A 12,136-nucleotide genomic window follows, 5' to 3' on the forward strand; every position below is an offset into this window, starting at 1 on the left:
ATCTAACTCAGAGACTGGTGATGGTCCCTCCATCATCTAACTCAGAACTGGTGATGGTGCCTCCATCATCTAACTCAGAACTGGTGATGGTGCCTCCATCATCTAACTCAGAACTGGTGATGGTGCCTCCATCATCTAACTCAGAGACTGGTGATGGTGCCTCCATCATCTAACTCAGAACTGGTGATGGTGTCTCCATCATCTAACTCAGAACTGGTGATGGTGCCTCCATCATCTAACTCAGAGACTGGTGATGGTGCCTCCATCATCTAACTCAGAACTGGTGATGGTGTCTCCATCATCTAACTCAGAGACTGGTGATGGTGTCTCCATCATCTAACTCAGAGACTGGTGATGGTGCCTCCATCATCTAACTCAGAGACTGGTGATGGTGTCTCCATCATCTAACTCAGAGACTGGTGATGGTGTCTCCATATCTAACTCAGAACTGGTGATGGTGTCTCCATCATCTAACTCAGAGACTAGTGATGGTGCCTCCATCATCTAACTCAGAGACTGGTGATGGTGTCTCCATCATCTAACTCAGAGACTGGTGATGGTGTCTCCATCATCTAACTCAGAGACTGGTGATGGTGCCTCCATCATCTAACTCAGAGACTGTTGATGGTTTCTCCATCATCTAACTCAGAACTGGTGATGGTGCCTCCATCATCTAACTCAGAGACTGGTGATGGTGCCTCCATCATCTAACTCAGAACTGGTGATGGTGCCTCCATCATCTAACTCAGAACTGGTGATGGTGCCTCCATCATCTAACTCAGAGACTGGTGATGGTGCCTCCATCATCTAACTCAGAGACTGGTGATGGTGCCTCCATCATCTAACTCAGAGACTGGTGAATGTGCCTCCATCATCTAACTCAGAGACTGGTGATGGTGCCTCCATCATCTAACTCAGAACTGGTGATGGTGCCTCCATCATCTAACTCAGAGACTGGTGATGGTGCCTCCATCATCTAACTCAGAACTGGTGATGGTGCCTCCATCATCTAACTCAGAACTGGTGATGGTGCCTCCATCATCTAACTCAGAGACTGGTGATGGTCCCTCCATCATCTAACTCAGAGACTGGTGATGGTGCCTCCATCATCTAACTCAGAGACTGGTGATGGTGCCTCCATCATCTAACTCAGAGACTGGTGATGGTGCCTCCATCATCTAACTCAGTACTGGTGATGGTGCCTCCATCATCTAACTCAGAGACTGGTGATGGTCCCTCCATCATCTAACTCAGAACTGGTGATGGTGCCTCCATCATCTAACTCAGAGACTGGTGATGGTGCCTCCATCATCTAACTCAGAACTGGTGATGGTGCCTCCATCATCTAACTCAGAGACTGGTGATGGTCCCTCCATCATCTAACTCAGAACTGGTGATGGTGCCTCCATCATCTAACTCAGAACTGGTGATGGTGCCTCCATCATCTAACTCAGAACTGGTGATGGTGCCTCCATCATCTAACTCAGAGACTGGTGATGGTGCCTCCATCATCTAACTCAGAACTGGTGATGGTGTCTCCATCATCTAACTCAGAACTGGTGATGGTGCCTCCATCATCTAACTCAGAGACTGGTGATGGTGCCTCCATCATCTAACTCAGAACTGGTGATGGTGTCTCCATCATCTAACTCAGAGACTGGTGATGGTGTCTCCATCATCTAACTCAGAGACTGGTGATGGTGCCTCCATCATCTAACTCAGAGACTGGTGATGGTGTCTCCATCATCTAACTCAGAGACTGGTGATGGTGTCTCCATATCTAACTCAGAACTGGTGATGGTGTCTCCATCATCTAACTCAGAGACTAGTGATGGTGCCTCCATCATCTAACTCAGAGACTGGTGATGGTGTCTCCATCATCTAACTCAGAGACTGGTGATGGTGTCTCCATCATCTAACTCAGAGACTGGTGATGGTGCCTCCATCATCTAACTCAGAGACTGTTGATGGTTTCTCCATCATCTAACTCAGAACTGGTGATGGTGCCTCCATCATCTAACTCAGAGACTGGTGATGGTGCCTCCATCATCTAACTCAGAACTGGTGATGGTGCCTCCATCATCTAACTCAGAACTGGTGATGGTGCCTCCATCATCTAACTCAGAGACTGGTGATGGTGCCTCCATCATCTAACTCAGAGACTGGTGATGGTGCCTCCATCATCTAACTCAGAACTGGTGATGGTGCCTCCATCATCTAACTCAGAGACTGGTGATGGTGCCTCCATCATCTAACTCAGAACTGGTGATGGTGCCTCCATCATCTAACTCAGAACTGGTGATGGTGCCTCCATCATCTAACTCAGAGACTGGTGATGGTCCCTCCATCATCTAACTCAGAGACTGGTGATGGTGCCTCCATCATCTAACTCAGAGACTGGTGATGGTGCCTCCATCATCTAACTCAGAGACTGGTGATGGTGCCTCCATCATCTAACTCAGTACTGGTGATGGTGCCTCCATCATCTAACTCAGAGACTGGTGATGGTCCCTCCATCATCTAACTCAGAACTGGTGATGGTGCCTCCATCATCTAACTCAGAGACTGGTGATGGTGCCTCCATCATCTAACTCAGAGACTGGTGATGGTGCCTCCATCATCTAACTCAGAACTGGTGATGGTGCCTCCATCATCTAACTCAGAGACTGGTGATGTTGCCTCCATCATCTAACTCAGAACTGGTGATGGTGCCTCCATCATCTAACTCAGAACTGGTGATGGTGCCTCCATCATCTAACTCAGAGACTGGTGATGGTCCCTCCATCATCTAACTCAGAGACTGGTGATGGTGCCTCCATCATCTAACTCAGAGACTGGTGATGGTGCCTCCATCATCTAACTCAGAGACTGGTGATGGTGCCTCCATCATCTAACTCAGTACTGGTGATGGTGCCTCCATCATCTAACTCAGAGACTGGTGATGGTCCCTCCATCATCTAACTCAGAACTGGTGATGGTGCCTCCATCATCTAACTCAGATACTGGTGATGGTGTCTCCATCATCTAACTCAGAGACTGGTGATGGTGCCTCTATCATCTAACTCAGAACTGGTGATGGTGTCTCCATCATCTAACTCAGAGACTGGTGATGGTGCCTCCAAGGCACATTTGGTGATGCACACTGAAATCGTCAGCCAGAATGCATAGTGCCCCTTGCCAATATTCTTCAACATAGAGAATTCATCAACTGGATAAAGATGGGAGGTAGTAATTCAGACATTTGCTCGCAATGGTTGACCTGATGCCATGAGACTTTATTGAGTTAAGGACTCATGCAGGTTTGTACATTTGATGTACGTGTGTGTCTGATGTGCCAATGGTGAAAAGCTATCATCAGTGGGCTTATGACTAAAAACCTTTCAATCAGAATCCCATCTAAATGCATTACTGTTCAAGTAGCTCAAAATCCATAAGGCTCTGTGGACCAGCAGCAGTAGCAATATACACTATCATAACCTGTCGTCCTTTGGCCCAGCATCTCCATGATCTTACTATTACTGTCAAAGCAGGAGATCAACCCTGGTGAATGAGGAGTGCAGTAGGAGATGCTGAAGAGGCACTAAAAAATAAGGTGCTAGCCCAGAGAAGTTATAGCACAAAACAATGATTGCCAAACAATAAAAACAGCACTCGATAGACAGAATATGATTTCATAACCAACAATCAGATTATAGCCCTGCAGTTTCACCATGCATAACCATGACAATTAAACAAAAGGATGAATTTCAATTGTGGCACAAGATCACGAAAGGAAGACAGATATTTCAAAGTTGTAAGCTGGGTTCATTTCTGACCTCCGGTGCTATCTGAATGGAAGTTTTACTATCTCTTTGTGACCTTGTGGGCTTTCCCTAGGTGCCCTGGTTTCCTTTCACGTTCCAAAGACATTATTTAATCTAACTGTTGACTGCAAGCTATCCCATGTGCAGGCAACTGGAAAGTTGGGGGTTTTAATGGTCATGTGTAAGAAAACAGTTTTCTCTTCAAGGCAGCATAAGCCTGATAGGCCCAATAGTCCTCTGGTATGTCTCGTGACAAAAAAAACCATGACAAAAGAGATGTGTTCGTAACCATGGCTAGCCGGACATGCTGAGTAGATGATCGACCTTGGCTTGCTCCTGAGCCCTCACCGGAGCAGTGAGTACTGCAAAGGGTACAAAAATCTGTAGTACTGAAGATCTGAATCTTTAACCAAGCTATTCCAGTATAAATACAACATTGACACCTACCAAAGAATGTGAAAATCTGCTCAGGGAGGTCCCCTTCACAAAAGCAGGACAAATCTGACAGCTAAATACAGCCAATCAAGCTATTCTCAATCATCAGAAAAGCGATGTAATCAATGGCAACATCAAGCAGCACTTACTCATTTGTTCATTGTTCCCAGACTGGGATTCATTAGGAGTATTCATCTCTAGAGTCTTGGTGCCATCATGGGCCAAGGAGCTGAACTGCAGAGATTAGGGTCAATGCTCGTCATATCATGACAGTATTACTAACTGTGACATCAAGGAGTCCTGATTAAACAGGTTAATGGGCAAAGGAAAGTGCTCAAGGGTTGAAGCAATACCTTATATTAAGGAGGATGCTGTGGTTGAGATCAGTTATCTCAGTCCCAGGATATCAATGCAGAAATTCTTCAGGGCAGTTTCCTAGGGCCAGCCATCTTTAGCAACACACAAAATGCTGGGAAACTCAGAGAGAATCTATGGAAATAAACAAACAATCAACATTTCAGAATAAGACCCATCTTCAGGACTGGAAAGAAAGGGGGGAGACACCACAGTAAAAAGGTGCGGGGAGGGGAAGGAAGATAGCTAGAAGGAGATAGGTGAAGCAAGAGGGTGAGGAAGGCAAAGGGCAGGAGATGAAGAAATCTGATAGGAGAGGAGAGCGACCATAGGAGAAAGGGAAGAAGGGAGAGCACCAGGGAGAGGTGATAGGCAGGTGAGATGAGGTAAGAGGCCACAGTGGGAAATAGAAGAAGAGGAAGGGAAAGGGGGAATCCTGGAAGGAGAAATAAATGTGAGGTGTTGCTTCTCCGCCCTTGAAGTGGCCTCATCATAACAGAAGAGGAAGCCATAGATCAACATGTTGGAATGGAAATGGGAAAAGGAATTAAAATGGTTGGCCACCAGGAAATTACACTTTTGGCAGATGAAGTGGAGGTGCTTGACAAAGCAGTCCCATAATTTACCTCGGGTCTCACCAATGTAGAGGAGGCTGGGTGGTAGGTTAGGACAAAAGGAACTCAATGCCTGTTAAAGTGGTAGGAAGATGGGGTGAGTGCAAATGCCTGGGAAATAGAGGAGATGCAGGTAGGACAGCATCAATGGTGGAGGAAGGGAAACACTATTCTTTGAAGAAGGAGGACATCTCTGATGTGCTGGAAAGGAAGGTTCCTCTTGGGAACAGATGCATTGGAGATGAAGGAACTGAAAAAAGGGAACAGCATTTTTACAGGAGACAGAGAGGAAAGAGAAGAGATTGTCAAGATGGCTGCAGGGATCGGTAGGTTTATAAAATATGTCAGTAGACAGTTTGTCTCCAGAGATGGAGACAGAGAGATTGAGAAAGGGAAGGGAGGTATCAGAAATTGACCAAGTGAATTTAAGGACGGGGTGGAAGTTGGAGGCAAAGTTGATTAAATTGACGAGCTTTTCATGGGAGCATGAAGCAACACCAATGCATTTGCCAATGTAGCAAAGGAAGCGTGGAGAGCCTTACCAGGGAAGGCTAGGAGCATGGACATTCTGCGTAGCCAATGAAAAGACAGACACAGATGGGGCCCATCTTTAGCTGCTTCTTCAACAATAATGTTCCTTCGCAGATAGGGATAGAAGTGGGAACGTTTGCTGCTTCACAGCTCAGCAGCACCATCAACATAATTTTCAGGCATTGACAGGTAATAGCTGGAAGCTTAATGTCCAAGGATACAGGTGGTAGGTAATATTTGCGTTGCTAAATTTGGAGGTAATAACCATGTCCGACAAGAGAGGGTTCTACTATTTATCCATGCTAATCAATAACATTACTATCGCCAAGTGTCCCGCCAAATGTATCTTGGGTGGGGGATAGGGAGAGGCATTACAATTAATTAGAAATTTCACTGCACTAATCACATAAATACTGAGGTTATGTGTAGATCAGAGTCTTGATTTCATGTGGCAAACAAATCATCTCCTGATGTCCCATTGCCTTTCCACCATAAATAAGGCACAATTCAGGAGCTTGATGCAACATATTTGCTGGCCAGGAGCAGCATGGTTCCAAAGACACTAAAGCAGCTTGACACCACTCTGAACGGAACAGCTTGCTTGACTGGCATCTATCCACCACCTTAAACTCCACCATTAGCACACTTGACTTCTGAACCAGAAGGCCACAATCTGTGCGGATTGGAAATAACATCTCCACCTCGCTGACAATCGACAATGGTGCACCACAGAGGTGTGTGCTTAGCCCACTGCTCTACTCTCTCTACACCCATGACTGTGTGGCTTGGCACAGCTCAAATGTTGTTGGCAGAATCTCAGATGGTGATGAGAGGGCATAGATATACCAGTTAGTTGAGTGGTGTTGCAGTAACAAACTTGCACTCAATATCAGCGAGACCAAAGAGCTGACTGTGGACTCCAGAAAGGGTAAGATGAGGGAACACAAACCAAACCTTATAGAGGGAAGAGAAGTGGAGAAAGTGAGCAATTTCAAGTTGCTGGGTGTCAATATCTCTGAGGACCTAACCTGGACGTAACATATTGATGCAGCTATAGAGAGAACAAGATTTCATATATCTAAATTATACTTCATATAACTTATAGTTCTATATTTCATATATTTCATTCAGAGTTTAAGGAGATTTGGTTTGTTAACTAAAACACTCAAAACTTCCGTAAAAGAGAAAATTCTGGCTGGCTGCATCACCATCCGGTATGGGGGGGGTGGGGGGTACTGCACGAGATCGAAGTCAGCTGCAGAAACTTGTAAAATTAGTCAGCCTCTGTAGTATCCAAGACATCTTCAAGGAATGGTTTCTTGGGAAGGCGGCATCCATCATTAAGGATCCCACCACCCTGAACATGCTCTCTTCACACTGTTACCATCAGGAAGGAGGTACAGAAGCCTGAAGGCACACATTCAATGATTCAGGAACAATGTTTTCCCCTCTGCCATTCGATTTCTAAACGGACATTCAACCCATGAACAATACCTCACTACATTTTTTTTAAATTTAGTTTTTTTTGCACTACTTACTTTAACTTTTTAATAGACATATATATACTAAATGTAATTCAAGTTTTTTTCCTATATTTATCATGTATTTCATTATACTGCTGTAAAGTTAATTAAATTCACGACATATGTCAGTGATATTAAACCTGATTCTGATTCTGACTATAACTGGAGTGTGCATCTTCTATAAAATACCACCAATGTTAACTAAAATTACTTCATATAAAAGAAAATAATACTCAGTGCAGACTGCTTAGCTCAGTGAGATGATGGCTAATGAAGTGAGGACTTCCACTCCAGAGCCTTGATGAGTGAAGATACTGCTTTTATCTGCATGGCATCCTGCCGACAACATTCACTCATGAAAAGGAGGAAGTTCTTAAATTTTGTGTGGGTTTAGCCTGACAGGCTGCCACTGGCTGCACATTGCCAGTGACGACAAAAATGGTGCTGAGTGAGTAAAGTGAGAGTGAGGAACCTGTTATGTTTGACACTGCTTTTAATTGTTATCCCAATACTTGGAAATACTAGCTGTAATGGTAGAGTGTAAGATCCTTTGCTGGCACATTATTAATTTCAATAAAAATGGAAGAGCACAACTGAGTGATCTAACAGCACATGGAGTCTCACTTACTTCCACAGATCTGACACTGTTTTCAGCACGTTGGAAATCTTGTTAATTTCCCATGCGGTGTGATTCATGCTCCCTTTCCCACTCTCATCCTGCCCGTGGGAAATTGCCAGCATCCCCACTCCAACAATGGACTGGTTGAAACAGATTGTGTGCTTTGGGAATTGGTGGCAAAAGAGCCTTGGCAGATTGAGAGGAAGTATTCACTGCAAGCATGGTATTCAAATATTGGTGTTATTATTTAAGGATACAAACCATACTGGCAGTTTTGTTTTTGGCTTGTGCTGGTATGCTTCAGTGTACTTATGCAGGAAATTGGAGCATCTGCTATTGCACCCTTGTCCTTTAGATGGCTAAACCCTCTGGGTCGGAAGATGTGTTACTCGTGGCCTCAGAACAGATTCTGCGGTAGCATTTTATATATTTGTGCCTGGTCGGTGACGACCCCAGCATGTAGATGATAGCACACTCAACAACAGAGGTATCACAAAAAAAAAGAAAATCTGCAGATACTGGAAAACCAAAACAACACACACAAAATGCTAAAGGAACTCAGCGGGCCAGACAGAATCTTTGGAAAAAAAGTAAATAGTGACATTTCAGGCTGAGACCCTTCATCAGAACTGGGAATAAAGAAGAGAAGTTGGAGTAAGAAGGTGAGGGGAGGGGAGGAAAAAGTACAAAGTGATTGGTGATAGGCAAAACTGGGAGAGGAGAGAGGTAAAGAGCGGGGAAGTTGATTAGTGAAAGAGATAAAGTACTGGAGAAGGGAGAATCTATAGGGGGAGGGTAGAAGGAGGGACAGCACTGGAAGGTGACGGGCAGGCAGAGATAAGGTGAGAGAGGGAAATGGGAGTGGAAATGGCGAAAGGGGGTGACGACGACAGTGGTGCTGTCCAGTTTAATGGAAGCAAAAGAAAACAGACAAACTCACAGAGGCAAAGAGCATTTGTCAGAGAAAAGAATTGACCTTTCTCTCTACAGATGATGCTCAACCTGCTGAGTTCCTCCAGCTTTTTGCTTCATATTCTAGCACCTGCAGACTCTTGTGTCTCCAAGTCTAATGGAAGGTCAGCCATTAGATGCACTACGTTATCTGACACTCGAAGAGAAATATAAAACCTTTATTTGGTTTTCAGACCTTTACTGAATTCATTACATTAACTGTGCCATAGGTCAGGCAGATGTAACTCGTGTGCAAACGTGGCAATGCTGAATATAACAACTGAGCCTGAAGTGCAACAGAAACCTCCAGCCACACAAATGTCCTTGGTGAGTTGATATTACTTCATGAAGCAATGTTACAGGTAACTCAAAGCTCAAAGTAAGTTTTATTATCGAAGTACATATATGTCACCATATACAACCCTGAGATTCATTTTCCTGTTGGCATACTCAGCAAATCTATAGAATAGTAACTGTAACAGGATCTATGAAAGAACAACCAGAGTGCAGAAGACAACAAATTGTGCAAATGCAATTATAAGTAAATAGCGATAAATAAGGTGAACATGAAATAATGAGATAAAGAGTCCTTTAAGTGAGATCACTGGTTGTTGGAACATCTCAATGGATGGAAAAGTTAGTCTCCGAGGTCCTTGCCACCCAGGCCATGCTCTTTTCTCGCTGCTGCCATCAGGTAGAAGGTACAAGAGCCTCAGGACTTGCACCACCGGGTTCAAGAACACTTAGTACCTGTAACCATGAGGCTCTTTAACAAAGAAGTTAACTACACTCACTTGCCAATAGAGCCACCCTACCCCTTCTGCCTACCTCCTGTCCTTTCAATGCAATCTGTATCCTTGGACAGTAAGCTCCCAGCTATAATCTTCTTTCAGCCACAATTCAGTGATACCCACAACATCATATGTGCCAGTCTGTAACTGTGTTACAAGTTCATCCACCTTATCCCATATACAGTGGACATTCAAATATAAAATCATCAGTCCTGAATTCATCACCCTTTTTGATTCTGTCCCCCTTTTATACTGCAACTGTTGCCATTGACTGCAATTCTACCCTGTCGTCAGCCTCTCCTTGCTAGCAGTTTCACCGCATACTACTTCGTTTATAAAACAACTACCCCATCCTCAGCCTTATCACTCCATTTCCCATCCCCCGCTAAATTAACTTAAACCCTCCTGAACAGCTCTAGCAAACCTGTCTCAAGGATATTGGCCCCCTCAGGTTTAGATGTAACCATTCCTTTTGTACAGGTCACACCTTCCCCAGAAGAAATCCTAATGATCCAAAATTCTGAACCCCTGCCTCCTGCACCATTTCCTCAGCGACGCATTCATCTTCCAGTGGCACGTGGCACAGGCAGCAATCCAAAGGTTACTACCCTGGAGGTCCTGCTTTCCAGCTTTCTACCTAGCTCCCTAAAATCTCTCTTCAGGACCTCCTTGCCTTTCCTACCTATGTCAGTGGTGTCGATATGTACCAAGACTTCTGGCTGCTCACCTCCCCCTTTAGAATACCATGGACTCAATCCAAGACAACCCTGATGCTGGCACCTGAGAGGCAACACACCATCTCGTTGTCTCCAGAATCTTGCCTCTGTTCCACTAACTATTGGAAATCTCCTACCACTACTGCAGTCCTCATCATTTCTCTTCTCTTCTGAGCCACAGCTCCATACTCAGTGCCAGCATCCTGGTCACTGCAGTTCCCCCCAGTAGGTCTCCCCCTCAATAGTATCCAAAGTGGTTTACTTATTATTGAGCAGAATGGCCACAGGTGTACCCTGCACCGGCTGCCTACTTCCCTTCCTTCTCCTGTCAGTCATCCAGTTGCCTGCCTCCTGAAACCCAAAGGTGACTACTACCTGTAGCTCCAATCTATCACTTCCTCAGTCAGCTGTAAGAGCCGAAGGTCATCGAGTTGCAGCTCAAGTTCCTTAACATGTTCTCTGAGGAGCTGCAGTTCGGTGGACCTGGTACAGATGAAGTTATCTGGAAGGCTGGAGGTCTCCCAGAATTCCCACACCTCACACAAAGAACACAACACAGCCCCTGGAACCATTCTCACTTCGCTAACTGTGCCCTAACAAATGAGGAATGAAGAAGAAGCCTACCAGATACTTACCTCACCCAAGCCCGATGAACCAAAGCCACTCCACTGGCCCACTCACACACTGGCCACTCCGCTTGCCCCTGCCTAATTTTTATTTGTCCTTTCTAATGAATCCCTATTGTAGTCATGAGCTTAAGTCTTACTCTATTGACCTAAGGCACTTGATCTGGGCCATGTTTCAGTGCAATGAGGGAGTGCAGCATTGTTTTTAATATCAAATCATAAGAGATCTCATGATATTACCTCAAGACAATGTTTTCCTGTTGTTTAGTCAACATCTATGCTTCACCCAATATGAGCATACATAAAATATCACATTGTTGTTTGCCTTATCATTTAAGAGAATTGGTTGCTGTGTTTCCTAAATTGCAACAGTAACTACCCTTGAACATCATTTTCCTAACAGTGGGACAATCTGGGACATTTTGGGTTGTGATAGACATTTTTTAATTGCTCTACAACAGTTTTCCTTCTTCACAAGAGAACTATATGCCAACAGAAAACAGGGATGCAACCATTCTCAAACCAGTTGCTGGCATTACACATCTACACATATCAGCTGTTCAACAAGCTGTGCCAGAACTCTTCTTGGAAGGTTTGTTGAATTTGTTAAGTCAGTTTGTGCAAAGGCAAGATGCTGTAATTGGTGTCAGCAATAAGGAGAGAAAATATTTTTGTTCTCTGACCTGTCCAATGAAGGATGCTGGAATGAGTTTGATGGGATAGGAGCAGCTGTGACCAATCCCAGTATTACATATTCTACTAATATTCACTGACTGCATCCATGCTTGAGAATGAACAGTTGAATGATGTAGCAGCCTGCATCTGTAGATTTCTTTTTAGCGAGAGTTCAGCAACATCTTTAAGAAAGAGAAAGAAAACAGTAGAATTTTTAAAAATGGAAAAGTCAGCTAATTAGTGAAAATATGTGAACTAGATGGATACAGAACCTTAACTATATTACTAGCAATTAACAACTTCAAAGATCTTACTGTGGGAGTTTCCTCTCACAGTCCAAAGATGTACCAGTTAGAAGGTTATTTGCTCATTGTATATTGTCCTGTGATTTGGGTTATTTTGGTGGGATGCTGGGTGGCACGGATTGGTGAGCCAGAGGGTCTGTTCTGCACGGTATCCTTCAATATAAAAAATAAATAATGTCTACATGTCTGGGAG

At 44.3% G+C, this 12,136-nt stretch overlaps 1 long non-coding RNA gene across 3 annotated transcripts in view; it reads right to left on the reverse strand.

Annotated features, from left to right (window-relative positions):
• LOC140723715 (uncharacterized) overlaps positions 1-12,136 on the reverse strand; it is a 58,534-nt gene that overhangs the window by 28,271 nt on the left and 18,127 nt on the right. For all 3 annotated transcript variants that reach the window (XR_012097951.1, XR_012097950.1, XR_012097952.1), the window contains 2 exons: positions 11,647-11,820; positions 4,592-4,727 (listed from right to left, as the gene is read on the reverse strand). This is a non-coding gene — a long non-coding RNA (uncharacterized lncRNA). The remainder of the gene's footprint in view (positions 1-4,591; positions 4,728-11,646; positions 11,821-12,136) is intronic.

This window comes from Hemitrygon akajei, chromosome 3 (genome assembly GCF_048418815.1).
Source record: "Hemitrygon akajei chromosome 3, sHemAka1.3, whole genome shotgun sequence".
NCBI classification, from domain to species: Eukaryota; Metazoa; Chordata; class Chondrichthyes; order Myliobatiformes; family Dasyatidae; genus Hemitrygon; species Hemitrygon akajei.